Below are 27,707 nucleotides of genomic sequence, written 5' to 3' on the forward strand. Positions count from 1 at the left end.
GGTCAGAGGAGAGATGGAGAGACTGTGCCAGTTCTCATTCACGGGTCAGAGGAGGATGGAGAGATTGTGTGCCAGTTCTCATTCACGGGTCAGAGGATGATGGAGAGACTGTGCCAGTTCTCATTCACGGGTCAGAGGAGGATGGAGAGACTGTGCCAGTTCTCATTCACGGGTCAGAGGAGGATGGAGAGACTGTGTGCCAGTTCTCATTCACGGGAGAGAGGAGGATGGAGAGACTGTGCCAGTTCTCATTCACGGGTCAGAGGAGGATGGAGAGACTGTGCCAGTTCTCATTCACGGGTCAGAGGAGGATGGAGAGACTGTGCCAGTTCTCATTCACGGGTCAGAGGAGGATGGAGAGACAGTGCCAGTTCTCATTCACGGGTCAGAGGAGAATGGAGAGATTGTGCGCCAGTTCTCATTCACACGTCAGAGGAGGATGGAGAGACTGTGCCAGTTCTCATTCACGGGTCAGAGGAGGATGGAGAGACTGTGCCAGTTCTCATTCACGGGTCAGAGGAGGATGGAGAGACTGTGCCAGTTCTCATTCACGGGTCAGAGGAGGATGGAGAGACTGTGCCAGTTCTCATTCACGGGTCAGAGGAGGATGGAGAGATTGTGTGCCAGTTCTCATTCACGGGTCAGAGGAGGATGGAGAGACTGTGCCAGTTCTCATTCACGCGTCAGAGGAGGATGGAGAGACTGTGCCAGTTCTCATTCACGAGTCAGGGGAGGATGGAGAGACTGTGCCAGTTCTCATTCACGGGTCAGAGGAGGATGGAGAGACTGTGCCAGTTCTCATTCACGGGTCAGAGGAGGATGGAGAGACTGTGCCAGTTCTCATTCACGGGTCAGAGGAGGATGGAGAGACTGTGCCAGTTCTCATTCACGGGTCAGAGGAGGATGGAGAGACTGTGCCAGTTCTCATTCACGGGTCAGAGGAGGATGGAGAGGCTGTGCCAGTGCTCATTCACGGGTCAGAGGATGGAGAGATTGTGTGCCATTTCTCATTCACGGGTCAGAGGAGGATGGAGAGACTGTGTGCCAGTTCTCATTCACGGGTCAGAGGAGGATGGAGAGACTGTGCCAGTTCTCATTCACGGGTCAGAGGAGGATGGAGAGACTGTGCCAGTTCTCATTCACGGGTCAGAGGAGGATGGAGAGACTGTGCCAGTTCTCATTCACGGGTCAGAGGAGGATGGAGAGACTGTGCCAGTTCTCATTCACGGGTCAGAGGAGGATGGAGAGACTGTGCCAGTTCTCATTCACGGGTCAGAGGAGGATGGAGAGACTGTGCCAGTTCTCATTCACGGGTCAGAGGAGGATGGAGAGACTGTGCCAGTTCTCATTCACGGGTCAGAGGAGGATGGAGAGATTGTGTGCCAGTTCTCATTCACGGGTCAGAGGAGGATGGAGAGACTGTGCCAGTTCTCATTCACGCGTCAGAGGAGGATGGAGAGACTGTGCCAGTTCTCATTCACGCGTCAGAGGAGGATGGAGAGACTGTGCCAGTTCTCATTCACGGGTCAGAGGAGGATGGAGAGACTGTGCCAGTTCTCATTCATGGGTCAGAGGAGGATGGACAGACTGTGCCAGTTCTCATTCACGGGTCAGAGGAGGATGGAGAGACTGTGCCAGTTCTCATTCACGGGTCAGAGGAGGATGGAGAGACTGTGCCAGTTCTCATTCACGGGTCAGAGGAGGATGGAGAGATTGTGTGCCAGTTCTCATTCACGGGTCAGAGGAGGATGGAGAGACTGTGCCAGTTCTCATTCACGCGTCAGAGGAGGATGGAGAGACTGTGCCAGTTCTCATTCACGGGTCAGAGGAGGATGGAGAGACTGTGCCAGTTCTCATTCACGGGTCAGAGGAGGATGGAGAGACTGTGCCAGTTCTCATTCACGGGTCAGAGGAGGATGGAGAGACTGTGTGCCAGTTCTCATTCACGGGTCAGAGGAGGATGGAGAGACTGTGTGCCAGTTCTCATTCACGGGTCAGAGGAGGATGGAGAGATTGTGTGCCAGTTCTCATTCACGGGTCAGAGGAGGATGGAGAGATTGTGTGCCAGTTCTCATTCACGGGTCAGAGGAGGATGGAGAGACTGTGCCAGTTCTCATTCACGCGTCAGAGGAGGATGGAGAGACTGTGCCAGTTCTCATTCACGGGTCAGAGGAGGATGGAGAGACTGTGCCAGTTCTCATTCACGGGTCAGAGGAGGATGGAGAGACTGTGCCAGTTCTCATTCACGGGTCAGAGGAGGATGGAGAGACTGTGTGCCAGTTCTCATTCACGGGTCAGAGGAGGATGGAGAGACTGTGCCAGTTCTCATTCACGGGTCAGAGGAGGATGGAGAGACTGTGCCAGTTCTCATTCACGGGTCAGAGGAGGATGGAGAGACTGTGCCAGTTCTCATTCACGGGTCAGAGGAGGATGGAGAGACTGTGCCAGTTCTCATTCACGGGTCAGAGGAGGATGGAGAGACTGTGCCAGTTCTCATTCACGGGTCAGAGGAGGATGGAGAGACTGTGCCAGTTCTCATTCACGGGTCAGAGGAGGATGGAGAGACTGTGCCAGTTCTCATTCACGGGTCAGATGAGGATGGAGAGACTGTGTGCCAGTTCTCATTCACGGGTCAGATTAGGATGGAGAGAATGTGTGCCAGTTCTCATTCACGGGTCAGAGGAGGATGGAGAGACTGTGCCAGTTCTCATTCACGGGTCAGAGGAGGATGGAGAGACTGTGCCAGTTCTCATTCACGGGTCAGAGGAGGATGGAGAGACTGTGCCAGTTCTCATTCACGGGTCAGAGGAGAATGGAGAGATTGTGCGCCAGTTCTCATTCACGGGTCAGAGGAGAATGGAGAGATTGTGTGCCAGTTCTCATTCACGGGTCAGAGGAGGATGGAGAGACTGTGCCAGTTCTCATTCACGGGTCAGAGGAGGATGGAGAGACTGTGCCAGTTCTCATTCACGGGTCAGAGGAGGATGGAGAGACTGTGCCAGTTCTCATTCACGGGTCAGAGGAGGATGGAGAGACTGTGCCAGTTCTCATTCACGGGTCAGAGGAGGATGGAGAGACTGTGTGCCAGTTCTCATTCACGGGTCAGAGGAGGATGGAGAGACTGTGCCAGTTCTCATTCACGGGTCAGAGGAGGATGGAGAGACTGTGCCAGTTCTCATTCACGGGTCAGATGAGGATGGAGAGACTGTGTGCCAGTTCTCATTCACGGGTCAGAGGAGGATGGAGAGACTGTGCCAGTTCTCATTCACGGGTCAGAGGAGGATGGAGAGACTGTGCCAGTTCTCATTCACGGGTCAGAGGAGGATGGAGAGACTGTGCCAGTTCTCATTTACGGGTCAGATGAGGATGGAGAGACTGTGTGCCAGTTCTCATTCACGGGTCAGATTAGGATGGAGAGACTGTGTGCCAGTTCTCATTCACGGGTCAGATTAGGATGGAGAGAATGTGTGCCAGTTCTCATTCACGGGTCAGAGGAGGATGGAGAGACTGTGCCAGTTCTCATTCACGGGTCAGAGGAGGATGGAGAGACTGTGCCAGTTCTCATTCACGGGTCAGAGGAGGATGGAGAGACTGTGCCAGTTCTCATTCACGGGTCAGAGGAGGATGGAGAGACTGTGCCAGTTCTCATTCACGGGTCAGAGGAGGATGGAGAGACTGTGCCAGTTCTCATTCACGGGTCAGAGGAGGATGGAGAGACTGTGCCAGTTCTCATTCACGGGTCAGAGGAGGATGGAGAGACTGTGCCAGTTCTCATTCACGGGTCAGAGGAGGATGGAGAGACTGTGCCAGTTCTCATTCACGGGTCAGAGGAGGATGGAGAGACTGTGTGCCAGTTCTCATTCACGGGTCAGAGGAGGATGGAGAGACTGTGCCAGTTCTCATTCACGGGTCAGAGGAGGATGGAGAGACTGTGCCAGTTCTCATTCACGGGTCAGAGGAGGATGGAGAGATTGTGTGCCAGTTCTCATTCACGGGTCAGAGGAGGATGGAGAGACTGTGCCAGTTCTCATTCACGGGTCAGAGGAGGATGGAGAGACTGTGCCAGTTCTCATTCACGGGTCAGAGGAGGATGGAGAGACTGTGCCAGTTCTCATTCACGGGTCAGAGGAGGATGGAGAGACTGTGCCAGTTCTCATTCACGGGTCAGAGGAGGATGGAGAGACTGTGCCAGTTCTCATTCACGGGTCAGAGGAGGATGGAGGGACTGTGTGCCAGTTCTCATTCATGGGTCAGAGGAGGATGGAGAGACGGTGCCAGTTCTCATTCACGGTCAGAGGAGGATGGAGAGACTGTGCCAGTTCTCATTCACGGGTCAGAGGAGGATGGAGAGACTGTGCCAGTTCTCATTCACGGGTCAGAGGAGGATGGAGAGACTGTGCCAGTTCTCATTCACGGGTCAGAGGAGGATGGAGAGACTGTGCCAGTTCTCATTCACGGGTCAGAGGAGGATGGAGAGACTGTGCCAGTTCTCATTCACGGGTCAGAGGAGGATGGAGAGACTGTGCCAGTTCTCATTCACGGGTCAGAGGAGGATGGAGAGACTGTGCCAGTTCTCATTCACGGGTCAGAGGAGGATGGAGAGATGTGTGCCAGTTCTCATTCACGGGTCAGAGGAGGATGGAGAGACTGTGCCAGTTCTCATTCACGGGTCAGAGGAGGATGGAGAGACTGTGCCAGTTCTCATTCACGGGTCAGAGGAGGATGGAGAGACTGTGCCAGTTCTCATTCACGGGTCAGGTCGGAGGATGGAGAGACTGTGCCAGTTCTCATTCACGGGTCAGAGGAGGATGGAGAGACTGTGCCAGTTCTCATTCACGGGTCAGAGGAGGATGGAGAGACTGTGCCAGTTCTCATTCACGGGTCAGAGGAGGCTGGAGAGATTGTGTGCCAGTTCTCATTCACGGGTCAGAGGAGGATGGAGAGACTGTGCCAGTTCTCATTCACGGGTCAGAGGAGGATGGAGAGACTGTGCCAGTTCTCATTCACGGGTCAGAGGAGGATGGAGAGACTGTGCCAGTTCTCATTCACGGGTCAGAGGAGGATGGAGAGATGTGTGCCAGTTCTCATTCACGGGTCAGAGGAGGATGGAGAGACTGTGCCAGTTCTCATTCACGGGTCAGAGGAGGATGGAGAGACTGTGCCAGTTCTCATTCACGGGTCAGAGGAGGATGGAGAGACTGTGCCAGTTCTCATTCACGGGTCAGAGGAGGATGGAGAGACTGTGCCAGTTCTCATTCACGGGTCAGAGGAGAATGGAGAGATTGTGTGCCAGTTCTCATTCACGGGTCAGAGGAGGATGGAGAGACTGTGCCAGTTCTCATTCACGGGTCAGAGGAGGATGGAGAGACTGTGCCAGTTCTCATTCACGGGTCAGAGGAGGATGGAGAGACTGTGTGCCAGTTCTCATTCACGGGTCAGAGGAGGATGGAGAGACTGTGCCAGTTCTCATTCACGGGTCAGAGGAGGATGGAGAGACTGTGCCAGTTCTCATTCACGGGTCAGAGGAGGATGGGGAGAGACTGTGCCAGTTCTCATTCACGGGTCAGAGGAGGATGGAGAGACTGTGCCAGTTCTCATTCACGGGTCAGAGGAGGATGGAGAGACTGTGCCAGTTCTCATTCACGGGTCAGAGGAGGATGGAGAGACTGTGCCAGTTCTCATTCACGGGTCAGAGGAGGATGGAGAGACTGTGCCAGTTCTCATTCACGGGTCAGAGGAGGATGGAGAGACTGTGCCAGTTCTCATTCACGGGTCAGAGGAGGATGGAGAGACTGTGCCAGTTCTCATTCACGGGTCAGAGGAGGATGGAGAGACTGTGTGCCAGTTCTCATTCACGGGTCAGAGGAGGATGGAGAGACTGTGCCAGTTCTCATTCACGGGTCAGAGGAGGATGGAGAGATTGTGTGCCAGTTCTCATTCACGGGTCAGAGGAGGATGGAGAGATTGTGTGCCAGTTCTCATTCACGGGTCAGAGGAGGATGGAGAGACTGTGCCAGTTCTCATTCACGCGTCAGAGGAGGATGGAGAGACTGTGCCAGTTCTCATTCACGGGTCAGAGGAGGATGGAGAGACTGTGCCAGTTCTCATTCACGGGTCAGAGGAGGATGGAGAGACTGTGCCAGTTCTCATTCACGGGTCAGAGGAGGATGGAGAGACTGTGTGCCAGTTCTCATTCACGGGTCAGAGGAGGATGGAGAGACTGTGCCAGTTCTCATTCACGGGTCAGAGGAGGATGGAGAGACTGTGCCAGTTCTCATTCACGGGTCAGAGGAGGATGGAGAGACTGTGCCAGTTCTCATTCACGCATCAGAGGAGGATGGAGAGACTGTGCCAATTCTCATTCACGCTTCAGAGGAGGATGGAGAGACTGTGCCAGTTCTCATTCACGGGTCAGAGGAGGATGGAGAGACTGTGCCAGTTCTCATTCACGGGTCAGAGGAGGATGGAGAGACTGTGTGCCAGTTCTCATTCACGGGTCAGATTAGGATGGAGAGACTGTGTGCCAGTTCTCATTCACGGGTCAGATTAGGATGGAGAGAATGTGTGCCAGTTCTCATTCACGGGTCAGAGGAGGATGGAGAGACTGTGCCAGTTCTCATTCACGGGTCAGAGGAGGATGGAGAGACTGTGCCAGTTCTCATTCACGGGTCAGGGGAGGATGGAGAGACTGTGCCAGTTCTCATTCACGGGTCAGAGGAGGATGGAGAGATTGTGTGCCAGTTCTCATTCACGGGTCAGAGGAGGATGGAGAGACTGTGCCAGTTCTCATTCACGGGTCAGAGGAGGATGGAGAGATTGTGTGCCAGTTCTCATTCACGGGTCAGAGGAGGATGGAGAGACTGTGCCAGTTCTCATTCACGGGTCAGAGGAGGATGGAGAGACTGTGCCAGTTCTCATTCACGGGTCAGAGGAGGATGGAGAGACTGTGCCAGTTCTCATTCACGGGTCAGAGGAGGATGGAGAGACTGTGCCAGTTCTCATTCACGGGTCAGAGGAGGATGGAGAGACTGTGCCAGTTCTCATTCACGGGTCAGAGGAGGATGGAGAGACTGTGCCAGTTCTCATTCACGGGTCAGAGGAGGATGGAGAGACTGTGCCAGTTCTCATTCACGGGTCAGAGGAGGATGGAGAGACTGTGCCAGTTCTCATTCACGGGTCAGAGGAGGATGGAGAGACTGTGCCAGTTCTCATTCACGGGTCAGAGGAGGATGGAGAGACTGTGCCAGTTCTCATTCACGGGTCAGAGGAGGATGGAGAGACTGTGCCAGTTCTCATTCACGGGTCAGAGGAGGATGGAGAGACTGTGCCAGTTCTCATTCACGGGTCAGAGGAGGATGGAGAGACTGTGTGCCAGTTCTCATTCACGGGTCAGAGGAGGATGGAGAGACTGTGCCAGTTCTCATTCACGGGTCAGAGGAGGATGGAGAGATTGTGTGCCAGTTCTCATTCACGGGTCAGAGGAGAATGGAGAGATTGTCTGCCAGTTCTCATTCACGGGACAGAGGAGGATGGAGAGATTGTGCCAGTTCTCATTCACGGGTCAGAGGAGATGGAGAGACTGTGCCATTTCTCATTTACGGGTCAGAGGAGGATGGGGAGACTGTGCCAGTTCTCATTCACGGGTCAGAGGAGGATGGAGAGACTGTGCCAGTTCTCATTCACGGGTCAGAGGAGGATGGAGAGATGGTGCCAGTTCTCATTCACGGGTCAGAGGACAATGGAGAGACTGTGCCAGTTCTGATTCACGGGTCAGAGGAGGAGGAGAGACTGTGCCAGTTCTCATTCACGGGTCAGAGGAGGATGGAGAGACTGTGCCAGTTCTCATTCACGGGTCAGAGGAGGATGGAGAGACTGTGCCAGTTCTCATTCACGGGTCAGAGGAGGATGGAGAGACTGTGCCAGTTCTCATTCACGGGTCAGAGGAGGATAGGGAGACTGTGCCAGTTCTCATTTACGGGTCAGATGAGGATGGAGAGACTGTGTGCCAGTTCTCATTCACGGGTCAGATTAGGATGGAGAGACTGTGTGCCAGTTCTCATTCACGGGTCAGATTAGGATGGAGAGAATGTGTGCCAGTTCTCATTCACGGGTCAGAGGAGGATGGAGAGACTGTGCCAGTTCTCATTCACGGGTCAGAGGAGGATGGAGAGACTGTGCCAGTTCTCATTCACGGGACAGAGGAGGATGGAGAGACGGTGCCAGTACTCATTCACGGGTCAAAGGACGATGGAGAGATTGTGTGCCAGTTGTCATTCACGGGTCAGAGGAGAATGGAGAGATTGTGCGCCAGTTCTCATTCACGGGTCTGAGGAGGATGGAGAGACTGTGCCAGTTCTCATTCACGGGTCAGAGGAGGATGGAGAGACTGTGCCAGTTCTCATTCACGGGTCAGAGGAGGATGGAGAGACTGTGCCAGTTCTCATTCACGGGTCAGAGGAGGATGGAGAGACTGTGCCAGTTCTCATTCACGGGTCAGAGGAGGATGGAGAGACTGTGCCAGTTCTCATTCACGGGTCAGAGGAGGATGGAGAGACTGTGCCAGTTCTCATTCACGGGTCAGAGGAGGATGGAGAGACTGTGCCAGTTCTCATTCACGGGTCAGAGGAGGATGGAGAGACTGTGCCAGTTCTCATTCACGGGTCAGAGGAGGATGGAGAGACTGTGCCAGTTCTCATTCACGGGTCAGAGGAGGATGGGGAGACTGTGCCATTTCTCATTCACGGGTCAGATGAGGATGGAGAGACTGTGTGCCAGTTCTCATTCACGGGTCAGATTAGGATGGAGAGAATGTGTGCCAGTTCTCATTCACGGGTCAGAGGAGGATGGAGAGACTGTGCCAGTTCTCATTCACGGGTCAGAGGAGGATGGAGAGACTGTGCCAGTTCTCATTCACGGGTCAGAGGAGGATGGAGAGACTGTGCCAGTTCTCATTCACGGGTCAGAGGAGGATGGAGAGACTGTGCCAGTTCTCATTCACGGGTCAGAGGAGGATGGAGAGACTGTGCCAGTTCTCATTCACGGGTCAGAGGAGGATGGAGAGACTGTGCCAGTTCTTTCACGGTCAGAAAAGTGTGCCATTTCATTCACGGGTCAGAGGAGGATGGAGAGACTGTGTGCCAGTTCTCATTCACGGGTCAGAGGAGGATGGAGAGACTGTGTGCCAGTTCTCATTCACGGGTCAGAGGAGGATGGAGAGACTGTGCCAGTTCTCATTCACGGGTCAGAGGAGGATGGAGAGACTGTGCCAGTTCTCATTCACGGGTCAGAGGAGGATGGAGAGACTGTGCCAGTTCTCATTCACGGGTCAGAGGAGGATGGAGAGACTGTGCCAGTTCTCATTCACGGGTCAGAGGAGGATGGAGAGACTGTGCCAGTTCTCATTCACGGGTCAGAGGAGGATGGAGAGAATGTGTGCCAGTTCTCATTCACGGGTCAGAGGAGGATGGAGAGACTGTGCCAGTTCTCATTCACGGGTCAGAGGAGGATGGAGAGACTGTGCCAGTTCTCATTCACGGGTCAGAGGAGGATGGAGAGACTGTGTGCCAGTTCTCATTCACGGGTCAGAGGAGGATGGAGAGATTGTGTGCCAGTTGTCATTCACGGGTCAGAGGAGAATGGAGAGATTGTGTGCCAGTTCTCATTCACGGGTCAGAGGAGGATGGAGAGACTGTGCCAGTTCTCATTCACGGGTCAGAGGAGGATGGAGAGACTGTGCCAGTTCTCATTCACGGGTCAGAGGAGGATGGAGAGACTGTGTGCCAGTTCTCATTCACGGGTCAGAGGAGGATGGAGAGACTGTGCCAGTTCTCATTCACGGGTCAGAGGAGGATGGAGAGACTGTGCCAGTTCTCATTCACGGGTCAGAGGAGGATGGAGAGACTGTGCCAGTTCTCATTCACGGGTCAGAGGAGGATGGAGAGACTGTGCCAGTTCTCATTCACGGGTCAGAGGAGGATGGAGAGACTGTGCCAGTTCTCATTCACGGGTCAGAGGAGGATGGAGACTGTGCCAGTTCTCATTTACGGGTCAGATGAGGATGGAGAGACTGTGTGCCAGTTCTCATTCACGGGTCAGATTAGGATGGAGAGACTGTGTGCCAGTTCTCATTCACGGGTCAGATTAGGATGGAGAGAATGTGTGCCAGTTCTCATTCACGGGTCAGAGGAGGATGGAGAGACTGTGCCAGTTCTCATTCACGGGACAGAGGAGGATGGAGAGACTGTGCCAGTTCTCATTCACGGGTCAGAGGAGGATGGAGAGACTGTGCCAGTTCTCATTCACGGGTCAGAGGAGGATGGAGAGACTGTGCCAGTTCTCATTCACGGGTCAGATTAGGATGGAGAGACTGTGTGCCAGTTCTCATTCACGGGTCAGAGGAGGATGGAGAGACTGTGCCAGTTCTCATTCACGGGTCAGAGGAGGATGGAGAGACTGTGCCAGTTCTCATTCACGGGTCAGAGGAGGATGGAGAGACTGTGCCAGTTCTCATTCACGGGTCAGAGGAGGATGGAGAGACTGTGCCAGTTCTCATTCACGGGTCAGAGGAGGATGGAGAGACTGTGCCAGTTCTCATTCACGGGTCAGAGGAGGATGGAGAGACTGTGCCAGTTCTCATTCACGGGTCAGAGGAGGATGGAGAGACTGTGCCAGTTCTCATTCACGGGTCAGAGGAGGATGGAGAGATGTGTGCCAGTTCTCATTCACGGGTCAGAGGAGGATGGAGAGATGTGCCAGTTCTCATTCACGGGTCAGAGGAGGATGGAGAGACTGTGCCAGTTCTCATTCACGGGTCAGAGGAGGATGGAGAGACTGTGCCAGTTCTCATTCACGGGTCAGAGGAGGATGGAGAGACTGTGCCAGTTCTCATTCACGGGTCAGAGGAGGATGGAGAGACTGTGCCAGTTCTCATTCACGGGTCAGAGGAGGATGGAGAGACTGTGCCAGTTCTCATTCACGGGTCAGAGGAGGATGGAGAGACTGTGCCAGTTCTCATTCACGGGTCAGAGGATGAGAGACTGTGCCAGTTTCATTCACGGGTCAGAGGAGGATGGAGAGACTGTGCCAGTTCTCATTCACGGGTCAGAGGAGGATGGAGAGACTGTGCCAGTTCTCATTCACGGGTCAGAGGAGGATGGAGAGACTGTGCCAGTTCTCATTCACGGGTCAGAGGAGGATGGAGAGACTGTGCCAGTTCTCATTCACGGGTCAGAGGAGGATGGAGAGACTGTGCCAGTTCTCATTCACGGGTCAGAGGAGGATGGAGAGACTGTGCCAGTTCTCATTCACGGGTCAGAGGAGGATGGAGAGATTGTGTGCCAGTTCTCATTCACGGGTCAGAGGAGGATGGAGAGACTGTGCCAGTTCTCATTCACGGGTCAGAGGAGGATGGAGAGACTGTGCCAGTTCTCATTCACGGGTCAGAGGAGGATGGAGAGACTGTGCCAGTTCTCATTCACGGGTCAGAGGAGGATGGAGAGACTGTGCCAGTTCTCATTCACGGGTCAGAGGAGGATGGAGAGACTGTGCCAGTTCTCATTCAAGGGTCTGAGGAGGATGGAAAGAATGTGCCCGTTCTCATTCACGGGTCAGAGGAGGATGGAGAGACTGTGCCACTTCTCATTCACGGGACTGAAGAGGATGGAGAGACCGTGCCAGTTCTCATTCACGGGTCAGAGGAGGATGGGGAGACTGTGCCAGTTCTCATTAACGGGTCAGAGGAGGATGGAGAGACTGTGCCAGTTCTCATTCACGGGTCAGAGGAGGATGGAGAGACTGTGCCAGTTCTCATTCACGGGTCAGAGGAGGATGGAGAGACTGTGCCAGTTCTCATTCACGGGTCAGAGGAGGATGGAGAGACTGTGCCAGTTCTCATTCACGGGTCAGAGGAGGATGGAGAGACTGTGCCAGTTCTCATTCACGGGTCAGAGGAGGATGGAGAGACTGTGCCAGTTCTCATTCACGGGTCAGAGGAGGATGGAGAGACTGTGCCAGTTCTCATTCACGGGTCAGAGGAGGATGGAGAGATTGTGTGCCAGTTGTCATTCACGGGTCAGAGGAGGATGGAGAGACTGTGCCAGTTCTCATTCACGGGTCAGAGGAGGATGGAGAGACTGTGCCAGTTCTCATTCACGGGTCAGAGGAGGATGGAGAGACTGTGCCAGTTCTCATTCACGGGTCAGAGGAGGATGGAGAGACTGTGCCAGTTCTCATTCACGGGTCAGAGGAGGATGGAGAGACTGTGCCAGTTCTCATTCACGGGTCAGAGGAGGATGGAGAGACTGTGCCAGTTCTCATTCACGGGTCAGAGGAGGATGGAGAGACTGTGCCAGTTCTCATTCACGGGTCAGAGGAGGATGGAGAGACTGTGCCAGTTCTCATTCACGGGTCAGAGGAGGATGGAGAGACTGTGCCAGTTCTCATTCACGGGTCAGAGGAGGATGGAGAGACTGTGCCAGTTCTCATTCACGGGTCAGAGGAGGATGGAGAGACTGTGCCAGTTCTCATTCACGGGTCAGAGGAGGATGGAGAGACTGTGCCAGTTCTCATTCACGGGTCAGAGGAGGATGGAGAGACTGTGCCAGTTCTCATTCACGGGTCAGAGGAGGATGGAGAGACTGTGCCAGTTCTCATTCACGGGTCAGAGGAGGATGGAGAGACTGTGCCAGTTCTCATTCACGGGTCAGAGGAGGATGGAGAGACTGTGCCAGTTCTCATTCACGGGTCAGAGGAGGATGGAGAGACTGTGCCAGTTCTCATTCACGGGTCAGAGGAGGATGGAGAGACTGTGCCAGTTCTCATTCACGGGTCAGAGGAGGATGGAGAGACTGTGCCAGTTCTCATTCACGGGTCAGAGGAGGATGGAGAGACTGTGCCAGTTCTCATTCACGGGTCAGAGGAGGATGGAGAGACTGTGCCAGTTCTCATTCACGGGTCAGAGGAGGATGGAGAGACTGTGCCAGTTCTCATTCACGGGTCAGAGGAGGATGGAGAGACTGTGCCAGTTCTCATTCACGGGTCAGAGGAGGATGGAGAGACTGTGCCAGTTCTCATTCACGGGTCAGAGGAGGATGGAGAGACTGTGCCAGTTCTCATTCACGGGTCAGAGGAGGATGGAGAGACTGTGCCAGTTCTCATTCACGGGTCAGAGGAGGATGGAGAGACTGTGCCAGTTCTCATTCACGGGTCAGAGGAGGATGGAGAGACTGTGCCAGTTCTCATTCACGGGTCAGAGGAGGATGGAGAGAATGTGTGCCAGTTCTCATTCACGGGTCAGAGGAGGATGGAGAGACTGTGCCAGTTCTCATTCACGGGTCAGAGGAGGATGGAGAGACTGTGCCAGTTCTCATTCACGGGTCAGAGGAGGATGGAGAGACTGTGCCAGTTCTCATTCACGGGTCAGAGGAGGATGGAGAGACTGTGCCAGTTCTCATTCACGGGTCAGAGGAGGATGGAGAGACTGTGCCAGTTCTCATTCACGGGTCAGAGGAGGATGGAGAGACTGTGCCAGTTCTCATTCACGGGTCAGAGGAGGATGGAGAGACTGTGCCAGTTCTCATTCACGGGTCAGAGGAGGATGGAGAGACTGTGTGCCAGTTCTCATTCACGGGTCAGAGGAGGATGGAGAGACTGTGCCAGTTCTCATTCACGGGTCAGAGGAGGATGGAGAGACTGTGCCAGTTCTCATTCACGGTCAGAGGAGGATGGAGAGACTGTGCCAGTTCTCATTCACGGGTCAGAGGAGGGATGGAGAGACTGTGCCAGTTCTCATTCACGGGTCAGAGGAGGATGGAGAGATTGTGTGCCAGTTCTCATTCACGGGTCAGAGGAGGATGGAGAGACTGTGCCAGTTCTCATTCACGGGTCAGAGGAGGATGGAGAGACTGTGCCAGTTCTCATTCACGGGTCAGAGGAGGATGGAGAGACTGTGCCAGTTCTCATTCACGGGTCAGAGGAGGATGGAGAGACTGTGCCAGTTCTCATTCACGGGTCAGAGGAGGATGGAGAGACTGTGCCAGTTCTCATTCACGGGTCAGAGGAGGATGGAGAGACTGTGCCAGTTCTCATTCACGGGTCAGAGGAGGATGGAGAGACTGTGCCAGTTCTCATTCACGGGTCAGAGGAGGATGGAGAGACTGTGCCAGTTCTCATTCACGGGTCAGAGGAGGATGGAGAGACTGTGCCAGTTCTCATTCACGGGTCAGAGGAGGATGGAGAGACTGTGCCAGTTCTCATTCACGGGTCAGAGGAGGATGGACAGACTGTGCCAGTTCTCATGCACGGGTCAGAGGAGGATGGAGAGACTGTGTGCCAGTTCTCATTCACGGGTCAGAGGAGGATGGAGAGACTGTGTGCCAGTTCTCATTCACGGGTCAGAGGAGGATGGAGAGACTGTGCCAGTTCTCATTCACGGGTCAGAGGAGGATGGAGAGACTGTGCCAGTTCTCATTCACGGGTCAGAGGAGGATGGAGAGACTGTGCCAGTTCTCATTCACGGGTCAGAGGAGGATGGAGAGACTGTGCCAGTTCTCATTCACGGGTCAGAGGAGGATGGAGAGTGTGCCAGTTCTCATTCACGGGTCAGAGGAGGATGGAGAGACTGTGCCAGTTCTCATTCACGGGTCAGAGGAGGATGGAGAGACTGTGCCAGTTCTCATTCACGGGTCAGAGGAGGATGGAGAGACTGTGCCAGTTCTCATTCACGGGTCAGAGGAGGATGGAGAGACTGTGCCAGGTCAGAGGAGGATGGACAGACTGTGCCAGTTCTCATTCACGCATCAGAGGAGGATGGAGAGATTGTGTGCCAGTTCTCATTCACGCGTCAGAGCAGGATGAAGCTCGCAGCTTCAAATTCCTGGCTGATACCTTCTCAGATGACCTGTCCTGGGCTAAACACAAAGGCAAAGTGTCAGCGTCTCAACTTAAGCAGATTTGGCACATCACTGCATAGTGTTTCAACCTTGTACAGATACACTATTGTAAATATCCTGACCGCTTGCATCACAGCCCAGTTCAGGAATTGCAATGCATAGGAATGTAAGAGGCTGCGCAGAGTTGTGGGCACAGCCCAATCCACCATGAGCAGAACTCTCCCCACAGCATCTACAAGTGAGATCTGTCATCACAGATCCCCACCTTTCGGGCCATGCCCTTATCTCATTACTATCCTCAGGCAGGAGATATGAAAGCCTGAAGTCCCATACCACTAGGTTCGATTACTCTACTACAACCATTATGTTCTTGAACTGACCTGCACAACCTTAATGCTATCTCTGCAGCACAACACTGCAGACCATCTCTTGCATTACAGTACTATTGTCTCTCTCTGATTGTGCTTTTTTGCAATGATGTCATATTTTGCGAGAATTTTCTTTTCAATGTCTTGCATTTAATGTATAAATTATATTCTACATGCTTCCTGAATTTATTTGCCTGTTGATGCTGCTGCAAGTTTTCATTCTCCTTGTACCTCATTGTACTTCTTCATAGGCAGTAAACTCGACTTGTCTTGGTCTATCCTTTTAAACTGGCGCAGTACTTTACCATAATGCTTGAAAGTAAACCAAACACAGGTCAATGGGAAAGCTCACAAAATGTTGGAGAAACGCAGTAAGGCATGCAGCATCTATGGAAATGAATAAATGGTTGACTTTTCAGGCCAAGACCTTTCTTCAGGAGTGGAAAGGAAGGGGTAAGATGTCAGAATAAAAAGATTGCGGGGGGTGCGGTGGAAGAGGATAGCTAGTAGGTGATAGGTGTGGCCAGGTGGTTGGGAAAGGGCAGGAAAAGAAAGAATCTCAGGAGATGGCGAAGAGTGGGCCACGGGGGAAAGGGAAGGAGGAGGGTACCAGAGGGAGGTGATAGGCAGGTGAGGAGAGGTAAGAGGTCAGAATGGGAGAATAGAAGAAGAGGGAAGGGGGAAGGAAATAATTTTTTTACCGAGAAATGAAATTGATGTTCATGCCGTCAGGTTGGAGGCTACCCAATCAGAATAAGCTTCTCCACCCTGAAAATGGCCTCATCATGGCACGAGGCAGACATGGAACAACATGCCAGAAAGGAAATGGTAATACAATTAAAATGGCTGATCACTGGTAATTGCCGATTTTAGCAGATAGAGCGGAGGCACTCATCAAAACAGCCTCACAATTTATGATGGGTCACACCAACGTAGAGGTTTGGGAGCACCAGATACAATAGATGACCTCAGGAGATTCACAGGTGAAGTGCTGCTTCACCTGGAAAGACTGTTTTGCGTCCTGACTGGAGGTGAGGGAAGTGGCAAATGGACAGGTGTGGTACTTTGGCCATAAACACAAGAAATCCCCAGCATTTGGAGAATGTCTCGTGTTACAGATTGATGGGAGACCATCTGCTCTGCTGTGGTCATGTAGCCTTCATCATCCCAGTGGCCTTCCATTTTGCAACTTTTTCTTGCATAGTCTTCTTTCAAGACTTAGATCGCTGTCTATGTTTGATTGACCCTCTGGTACCAATGGCAGCAGATTACGCAGACACTTTGGTAAAGTTTGTGAGACTACACACCGAGCAGTAAAATCATTTTCCTGCAGAGTTTGGGTCAACACCTGGGAAAGTTCAGTGATACTGAACCCAAGATAATATCAAATGCAGCAATAAATCTTTGACCGCCCTTGTTAGTTCTGATCATTGTTTTGTTATCATTTATACATTTGGAACTGTACCTATGAAATGGTCATTTTAGTCTAAAGCACTGATATTCAATTGAACATTCAATTAATCAAATATCGTTAAAGCCCTTTTAAGATGAGAGAGGAGAGATTTATTAGGAATTTATGAGGCAACCTTTTTCCCCAGACCGTTGTCTGTATATGGACTGAACTGCCTGAGGAAGAGGCTGATCAGATACATTCACAAGACTTAAAAGATATTTGGACTGGTTGATAGATAGGAAAAGTTTAGGCATATGGGGCAAACACAGGCAAAAGGGATGAGCTTATGTGTCATCTTGGTTGGCATAATATGGATGGGCTGAAGGGCCTGCTTCTGTACTATATGACCCTGTGACTCTATGACCAATGGCTCCGATATGATGTGGAAAGATTACAACTTCTGACTTTGCCCAGGGGGTGGGGGGGGGGGGGGAAGAGAGAGAATGATTCCCAGCCTGCACTGAACCCAGCATCTTCAGTTAGTCAGACACTGCCCTCAGATGTCAAGAGTAGGAAAAGGAAATCAATCCATTTTCTATCACAGCTGTTACATGAGTGATGACAGCTACCCCTTCCCCAGTCAGATAGCCTACTGATCATCTCTACCTGGAGCTTGATCAGTGGTTCCCAATATGGGTGATATTACTGCCCTCCCCCACCCCGCAGCAGTGGTGGGTGTCTCTAAGGGTCGATAAAGATAAGGGGGCAGTGGAGGGGGTGCTCAGCAGCAAATGGGCCATCCAAGGGATTATAGGCTTAACTTAAGAAATGAATTACTTATTATAAGCATTTGATCCTCAGTGCCTCGTAATGGATTACAATGATTATATAATCACCTCAGCTCTTGCTAATTCACCGTCCTCTTCGCCTTTGCTTGGAGCATGTTAGTTATAGTTGTTGACAAGCAATGTGACACTCCTGTATTTGCATATTATAAGAAATCTGGACCGAATAAGTTATTATTTCTGGGCCCAGCCTGTACATTGCCATTCACTACTGTAATACAGTGTTTGCTATTATGATTCCCATACTCTAATCATGCAGTGATGCAATTCCTTTGAATTAGGCTATGATGTTCAATGGGTGAAGTTCAGAATATTCCGTTTTGAATGGACTTGACCACATTTCTCTGGTCCACAGCTCAGCCAAGATATTGCTGCCTCATTCTATCTACCATCAGATAATTTTACCTGAGCCATGATGACTTCATAACTCTCCCCTTTATTGATTGCAGCACTTGAGATTGGACTAACTGAGGTGTTAATCCACAAGGGAAATGGCAGAAGTAGACCAAATGAGAAAGTGTAGACAGTATAGTGTGGAGTATCTGCAATATGAATTTATATCGGTACCAAGCAACCAACAGCAGCCAATGTGTCTATTGTGTGAAAAAGAATTTACAAATAAGGCAATGAAACCATCCAGGCTATTTGAACATTTGAAGAGAATATATTCTGATAACGTAAACAAGAACTTGGCTTACTTTCAGTTACTTTGTGAAAACTTTCAGAAATGGAAAACATTTCAAAACACGTTTGCCAGCAATTCACAACAAAAGTGATGATTTATGTACTTCACATAACATTTCATTATTCACTGCTGTGTCTGCTAAGCCCATACAATTGAAGAACTGATCCTGCAAGCAGTAAGGGAGGTTCTATATAGTTTTACATAAGTCACTAGAAAATAATTAAAGCTAATCCACTCAGTGACATCTCTGTTCGGACAAATAGATGAAATATCTGAGAATATGAGAAGGCACAATGTGCAACATGCTTAAGGTAAAACAATTTGCTTTACAGTTGGAAGAGTCAACCTTTTCCAGGCAATGAATCTTTGTTTCTTGGTCACATTCGTTGCTTAAAAGATTCTTGCATAGTCAAAGAATTGTTACTTGCATGGACACTAGAGACAAATACAAAGGCGGAGTCAATCTTTCAGGTTGTCAAGCAATTTTTCAAAGAGAAGGACATTCTGCTCACCAACATTCTTGCTTGTACAACAGATGGGGCACCATCAATATCAGGACACCACCATGAGGTTATTATTTTCTTGAATAAATCTGTACCTAGCAGATTTACCATTCACTGTGTAAGTTCAAGACATCTTGTTACAAAAAGAGTGATTGGCTGCACAATCATTAAATACTGCTATCACGGTGGTCAATAAATTCATCCCATGCTCAAAATTCTTGATGATTTCAGGACCTTTGTATTGTGAATAAGGTCAGATGGCTCTCAAAATTAAACTGCCTGAGACACATTCAGTAAACAACTCAAGGAATATTAGGCATGACATTGCTTATTTGCAGAATTATGCACAAAGTTTAATGAAACTGATCTTTAGCTGCAAAGGAAATGATACGAATCTTATCAAAGTCGAAACAGTTATCTCCACATTTCTGTCCAAGTTAACACTGCTTAAAGACAACATTGGCCATCATGACCATTCCTAATTTCCAGGCCTCTCTGAGTTGGAAGAGAAAGGAAGAATACCAGATGATAGCCAAGTATACTGTGCCCACCTGGGTGTGCTGCATTAAGACGTCAGAGATTTCAGGATCTCAGATTCCAGATGAAGTGGTAAATGCGGGCGCACTTTTAACATTTAAGAAAAACTTGGACAGGTACATGGATGAGAGGTGTATGGAGGGATATGGTCCAGGTGTATGTCAGTGGGACTAGGTAGAAAAATGGTTTGGCACAGCCAAGGGCCAAAAGGCCTGTTCCTGTGCTGTAAGGTTATATAGTTCTATGGTCTTCACTTGATCCGAATTCCAAATTGGGGAGTAAATCTATCTCTGAACAGGAAGGATGGAGGAGAAACAGATCTTGCTACAAGTTACTTTGAGGTGAAGCTGAGGTTCAAAAAAAAATCATATAAAGACATTTGATTGCAGAAAGAAATCTCTAAACGCTTTCCTGCACTGTGGAAAAAGGTCAAGATATTGTTTATTGCCTTTCCAACATCCTATTTACTGGAGTGCAATTTCGGTGCAGTTGCCCAACTTTGTTCAAAGCAAGGAAACGGACTGCAAATTACTGAACGTGGGGACCTGAACTCCTTCAGAGTGACATTCAACCTGATGTTGAGAAGCTGATACTACTTCATCAAGCCCATTCATCTCATTGACAGGTGAAAAACCAATGAAGTAGTGAATAGCTGGACTACTAATGTACGCCCTAACTTTATTTTTACTGTAAGTAAAATAATTTTATTTGCAACCTTAAATAGATTTGAATAGTTTTTATAATTATTTGCAGTTCCTATTGTCTTTCACTGTGCATCGTAAATCAAAATCCTTAAGAGTTTTTATGTAACGCCAGAAAGGGAAAAGGGGGCACTGGGAATGTAGTCTGCAAGCCAAGAGGGGAGTAACCTAAAAAAGTTTGGGAACCACTATACTAGATAAAGCAACTACTTCTGAACTAATGTACAAAGAATTAGACAATGCAGAAAACCAAATTTCACTAATCCAAATACAACCCCAGCCACCGAAAGGCTTTCCTTTTGTCACTCAGACAGTCTGCTTTGCTTAGAACATGTGTTGGCATGGTTAGTCAAACAATCTCTTATGCCAGGACAAAAAAATCTTACACCTCTCTTACAAACAAGAGAGAATCTGCAGATGCTGGAAATCCAAGCAACACACACAAAAAATGCTGGAGGAACTCTGGCCTGCTGAGTTCCTCCAGCATTTTGTGTGTGACACTTCTCTTACAGCCTGGATTGTGTCTTTTCAAGCAACATGCCAAAAAAGTTCTTAAAACCTATTAATCACCAATAATGCAAGATCCACAGTTTCCTCATTGTTCACTATAAACCACAGCACATAGCTAATTACAGAGACTAATTTGTTTTGACTTGCTGAATAGATAAAATTTTAATAGTGTCCAATATAGGAAAGTACATTTAATGTTACAATTTTAGTTTAATTTAGATGGAACCTGTACACCACTTTGTGCTACTAATATGCACATCCAGTGGCAGTAGGGATGGATACCATAACCTCTAGATTACAGAACATTTTCATTATTTGAAACAAAATGTAAAGAAAATTACTACAGTTACTTCCTCCCCTCTTACCCTCCAGACCATTTATTTCCAGAGAGGAAGGAGGCTACAAGAATGCAGTCTAAAAGTTTACTGATGGGTTCAAAACAGGAGATTTAGCATAGATTAATCATTGTGTGAGATTGCATCAACACTCAAGGAGCTCTGCACTACAATGCATTACTTTCATCCTAATTGTTCTCTTCTTTGTACAATTTATGTACAATTCATTTTAATTTGTTTTTTAACTTTTCAAAGCTGTCTCTTGTGTTGTGCCTGTGATGCTGCTATAAGTAGATTTTCCATTGCACCTGTGCATACATGTGCTTCCGCAAGTGAAAATGAACTCGATTTGAACTCAATACTTCCCCAAACTAAGCAATTTCAGTGATCATTCCACTTACTCGTTATGTGCAATACTACAGGGTCATAGAATGTGAAATCACTCAAACCGGTCCCTCAGTCTACTAAATCAGCACAGATGTGGCTGTAGTGTGGCTCACCCAAACAATGTACAGTTCACTAGGTTATTTCAGCTTTTTCTGTCACCACTGGTGCTAGAAGAAATAGACACTTGGAACCATACAGGGCCCTCAGTCTGCACTAATCACCCACTTACACCAGTCCTTCACTAATCCTATGTTATTCTCTACACATTTCCAACAATTCCTCCTAAGAGAGGAGGATCTGCTTCTGGTCAAGACTTGCCTGCGTACAAAGCTCACATGGTCAACATCTTCTGGAAAGACCATGAAATCATATATTTCACCTCTTTTATGTCTTTTAAGTTTGTTTTTCGCATTGAAAGTCATTCTGGAAGTGTTGGATTCTGTGATCTGCAGTTCGGGTGATCCAGTGCTCTGCAATCTCCGAGAGGATTCCGGGTGGCAGACACAGCGTGCGCAATCCTTGTGGCGAGAAGGCTGCGGGGCAGGGTGCAAGCCTCTGTTTGACTCCATTTTCCTAATTAAAGTTTCCATTGTTTGCCGATTATAGCAACCAGAGAGATTGAAACATTGAGGCGAAAAGGGAAGATGAGTGCCAGCTGACAGCCTTTTGATCACTGTTAGGATTACTCTGCTGCCAGAGATGGGAGACTGCCTTTTGATCACTGGTGGGATCACTCTATTGCTGGAGAGAGGAGACTGTCTTTTGATCACTGGTGGGATCACTCTATTGCTGGAGAGGGGAGACTGCCTTTTGATCATTGGTGGGATCACTCTGCTATGGAGAGGGAAGACTGCCTTTTGATCACTGTTAGGATCACGCTGCTACGGAGAGGGGAGACTGTCTTTTGATCACTGTTGGGATCACTCTGTTGCCGGAGAGGGGAGACTGTCTTTTGATCACTGGTGGGATCACTCTGTTGCCGGAGAGGGGAGACTGCCTTTTGATCACTGTTAGGATCACTCTGCTGCCAGAGAGGGGAGACTGCCTTTTGATCACTGTTGGGATCACTCTGCTATGGAGAGGGGAGACTGCCTTTTGATCACTGGTGGGATCGCTCTGCTACGGAGAGGGGAGACTGTCTTTTGATCACTGTTGGGATCACTTTGTTGCCAGAGAGGGGAGACTGTCTTTTGATCACTGTTGGGATCACTCTGTTGCCAGAGAGGGGAGACTGTCTTTTGATCACTGTTGGGATCACTCTGTTGCCGGAGAGGGGAGACTGTCTTTTGATCACTGGTGGAATCACTCTGCTACGGAGAGGGGAGACTGCCTTTTGATCACTGGTGGGATCGCTCTGCTACGGAGAGGGGAGACTGTCTTTTGATCACTGTTGGGATCACTCTGTTGCCGGAGAGGGGAGACTGCCTTTCGATCACTGTTGGGATCACTCTGTTGCCAGAGAGGGGAGACTGTCTTTTGATCACTGTTGGGATCACTCTGTTGCCAGAGAGGGGAGACTGTCTTTTGATCACTGTTGGGATCACTCTGTTGCCAGAGAGGGGAGACTGTCTTTTGATCACTGTTGGGATCACTCTGTTGCCGGAGAGGGGAGACTGTCTTTTGATCACTGGTGGAATCACTCTGCTACGGAGAGGGGAGACTGCCTTTTGATCACTGGTGGGATCGCTCTGCTACGGAGAGGGGAGACTGTCTTTTGATCACTGTTGGGATCACTCTGTTGCCGGAGAGGGGAGACTGCCTTTTGATCACTGTTGGGATCACTCTGTTGCCAGAGAGGGGAGACTGTCTTTTGATCACTGTTGGGATCACTCTGTTGCCAGAGAGGGGAGACTGCCTTTTGATCACTGTTGGGATCACTCTGTTGCCGGAGAGGGGAGACTGTCTTTTGATCACTGGTGGGATCACTCTGTTGCCGGAGAGGGGAGACTGCCTTTTGATCACTGGTGGGATCGCTCTGCTACGGAGAGGGGAGACTGTCTTTTGATCACTGTTGGGATCACTCTGTTGCCGGAGAGGGGAGACTGCCTTTTGATCACTGGTAGGATCACTCTGCTACGGAGAGGGGAGACTGTCTTTTGATCACTGTTGAGATCACTCTGTTGCCGGAGAGGGGAGACTGCCTTTTGATCACTGGTGGGATCACTCTGTTGTCAGAGAGGGGAAAGCCTACCACCGTGCCCAGAGAATGTTACCCAGGTTTTCTACATTTTGGATATGAACTTGGAGTATGGGACTTTTTTTTAATATTCCGTGTTTTTAGCCCTATCTTTCTTATTTTCTTTGTGTGCGGAGGAGGGAGTTTGAGGGTCAATGTGCCTGTTCCATTTCTGTTTGTTGTTTTTTGTGTGGGAAGGGAGGATTTGGGGTTTGATGATCCAGCACTGTTCTTTTCTTTCTTGGTTTTGTGGCTATCTGAAGAAGTACTTCAGAGTTGTATATTTGAATAATGAATCTTTGATCCTACTCTTCACATACACACCATTAACAATTTACAATGACCAATTAACCTATCAACTCGCAAGTCTTTGGGATCTGGGAGAAAACCAGAGCAGGTGGAGGAAACCACGGGTTCCGAGCTCCACTTGTTGTGCTGCTGTTCCAGCCAAGTGACTTCTTCCTTAAGATTCTCCTGCAAGTCTCAAACCATCCTGACTGACAAACAGTTATTCCATTGCAGTTGGGTCCATATACTGGAATTTTCTTTCTAGCATTACGAGAGCACCGCTACAACAAGGAACGAAGCAGCTGAAGGGGAAAATTTTTGCTGCTACCTTCTCTGAGCCCACAGATAGCAATGCCAGTATCGTCCACATCCCACAAGGCATCTCCAATGCAGAGACTACCTGAGCATCTCCTGGAACAAACCCATGCCATGCGTTATCAGTAACTCATGGGAAAGGAGGCTTTGAGAAATGTTGTTGTTTATCAATACCTTTGCTGCCTCTGCTTTGTAAATCCCTCGTCACCAAACAATATGAAACTTGGTGTAAGCCACAGTAGCCGACAGTCGTCTGTTAGCACAATAATGAAGACATGAATGGGCTATCTAGTTCTCTTTTTAGTTGCCAATTTTCTCTTTGAAAACAAGAAATCAGAGACTCTGTTAGGGTTAAACATGAGCCTTGGCTCAAAGGAATGTTCCATTTCAGGTTAAAATTGAGAAGGCCAATGCAGTTTTAAAGGTCTTGTCATTATTTTAAATGGAAAACTTGGCATATGTGCTGCAGAAGTGTTATTAGTTTCATATATAAAAATTCTTTGGCACTGTGAAATGAAATTCTCTGGTACTTCCTGTGAATTCTAGAATATATTTAAGCTCACTTATGTAGGCCTTAGTTTATACAGTCTAAAAGACATTCTTTGTGAAGCTGACAGAAGCAGATATCAGCACTTCTTGTGCCTCAAAATATTTTTGCGTACTTTTGAATGTTTTCTATTTAGTTTGTGATAGCTGGTTAAGCCTTTTTCATTTCTCCCTTACAGCATCAAAAGAAGCAACACTGCCCTTCAAGTAGATGCCAGGTCAAAGAATAATCCCATCCTCCCACCAGTTTTCCTTGTACCCCAATCATCAGTATTTTGAGAGGTTTGTTCATGAGTCTTACAACAGGGGGACAGAAGCTGTCCTTGAGTTTTGTAGCATGTGTTCTCCAGCTTTTGTATCTTCCATGTCATGAGGGGTGGGGCGGTTTGGAGTGGGGGGGGTATGGGAACGGAGAACGGTCATGGTGAAAGCTGTCCTTGGTTATGCTGACTGCTTTCCCGAGGAAGTACAAGTGTCAGCCGAGTCCCCCGTGCGGAAGCTATTTTGCGTGAGTGACGGGGTTGCGTTCACAACTCTGTAATTTCTCGTGGTCTTGGCCATACCAAGATGCAATGCTACTGGATAGGGGTACTTTCTCTGACACATTTTTTGTAGCCTGAGGAAAAATACTCAGGACAACAAATACTTTTTCGGGTCTTAAATTCCTTTATCTACTTTAGATGTTTTATTGCAGGAAGAGGGTATCAAAATAAAAACGACAGAATAAATTTTAAACACAGTTCCCGCTATTACAATCTCAGTTTCACTTCAGAGCACACCCTTGTTACGTATGCAGAATGAAAATAGCCAAAATATACAAAACCAATATGGTAATGACAAATCTTAAAAAAAAATACAAATAACGTTAGAAACCCACCAACCCCGTACCTTATACACAACACCGAAAATATGAATAAATACATCTCAGTTTTACCAAGAGAGACACTCACTTTGGCACACACGTGCTAACTTCCAAACACAGAGAGGCTAGACCTTGAAATGAGTTTTCCTCGTTCACGCTACGTGAACAGAGATCAACGCATTAACATTATTCTGTTACATTCATATTCGGTCATGAAACAATAAAGACAGACAAATAAACTTTTACAATAGATTGCCTTGTAGTTGAATTACCAAAAAAACCCTAGCAGGCTGATTAAGGAACTTTGCAATCATGCTATCCAGCGGTGATCAATTTATGGGCGAAAATCTAAAACATCCACATGTAAAACACGTCAAATTACTGATACTGTATTCTAGATTTACAAACAAGTATAAACGAATTTACATGGATATTATTAAATATTATTCACCTTTCCTCACCAAACCTGGGAAAAGCATTCGAACGTCGTCCTTTCTACAACATGGTAACTCTTCTACTCCACCCGTGGAAAAATGACATCACCATTTTCTCTTAAAGGCACAAGCAGCTCTTTCAGCATTACCATGGTGAACACATAAGTGCACTCTAACAATAAAAAATGGCATTCAGCTGTCGTCTGTTTACACATTAATTGGTGAGTGTCATTGTGGACGCGCCTATCCAGTGCGGAGTGGTGATAGGCAGAGGGAAGAATAGAAATAACAACAGATACTGCAAAGTGGAGGAAACAAAGGACTGCAGATGATGGAATCCGACAAGAAAGAAAGTTGAAGCATGATGAATCTGAGTGAGTATATGGTTGAAGAGCAGAATTGCAATCGGAATCACAAATGGGGGCAGTGGGAAAGGATCTCACAAAACACCCTCACGGAGAGGAGGAATATGTGGGCATACCTTGAAGAAACTTTGCAGTGGAGACCCAAAAGATTGAAGATGCTGGAATCTGGACCAAAAAAAAAACAGACTGGTGGAGGAATTCAGCAGGCTAATGAGCATTATGAAAGCTGAGCACGATGAGTTTGCATGAGAATATAGCTATGTTATAGCTCCAGATTCTAGTATCTGCAATTAGTTCAGAGGGGTTTGTTTTTCAATCTCAATAGAGAATGGTTAACATCTGACCTTTCCTTTTCCATTGGTTCAACTTATTAGCCCTCAGTAACAGCTGTGGCAAATGCCACTTCCCCATCTTCTTCAGCATGGAAACACCCCTGTAAATTTCTTGTGCACATATTAATCCAACAGTGGAAATATCTGAGTTTTTAAGCCCAATGACGTTTAGATACCTGAAGTCTTTTTAAGTGTTCAAAGTTCTTACCATTTGTATTCTGTAGAAATGCTTCTTTAAATTTGCTAGGACATTGTCATTCTCATAAATGAGACACATTTAAAAAGTCACAGTTTTGAAAGGCAATTCCAAACTGATTTGGTGGAGGAGAAGGGTCAGAGAAAGAAAAATTAAATTAAGAACATATGTGGATATCAAACACAACATTGCCGCAGTCAGAATCCCATCTTCAGCAAACAAATTTTCATCAAACACAGTGGAACAATGAAGGAATGAACAATATTCTAGAAACATTTTGTTTTTTAATGATCACTCCTGCAAAACTGGGACTGCCTTGTATTCATGCTCAAATTAAAGATTCACTGACAACCCTTGTGTGTTGTTTGTGTAACTGAGGAAGATACAGGCTTTCAGGCAGGCCAACTGGGTCGGTGAACAATCCCATCGCTTTTGAATATTTTTATAAGATTTGATTAGGTCACTGGGGACAGCTTGTTCCTGTCAGAAAGAGGCGTTTCACTGGAAGTGGCAAAACATTTGGGTGATCTTTCATGTGTACCAAGTGACAAGGTTGCAACAGGAAGAAACTGCACAGGGACTTGGTGTTCTCAATAATGTCATCAGTGGGCAACAGGCCAGGCTCTGATCCATTCACACAGCCACATGTGGTCTTGGCTAATGAAAATGGTCAAGCAAATAGCACAGTCTGTGCCAAGTCAGATAGACCATAATATTCCAAGGGCTTAGTTCCTGTCCTCCGCTAGGTCCTAGTAGTTTGTTGTCCTCAAATGGGAAAAGGGAGAGCCAGATTTCTTGTCCCTAACCACTGCAGTAAGGTCTTACTTTGAGGAAGAGTGTGTGGTGGTGAAATTGGTAAATTGATTTATATTGTCACATGAACTGATGTACAGTGAAAAACATACACATGCTTTGGATACTGTCCACATGGTTCATTTTCTTACAACAGTCCATTGAACCCATTCCTTCCTTCCTTGTGCCCTTAACTCCTGGTGGAGTCGTTGGGGCGCCGTCATGACAAGCTTTGCATCAGTCTGCTCC

Source organism: Mobula hypostoma, chromosome 7 (assembly GCF_963921235.1).
Source record: "Mobula hypostoma chromosome 7, sMobHyp1.1, whole genome shotgun sequence".
Lineage (NCBI taxonomy): Eukaryota > Metazoa > Chordata > Chondrichthyes > Myliobatiformes > Myliobatidae > Mobula > Mobula hypostoma.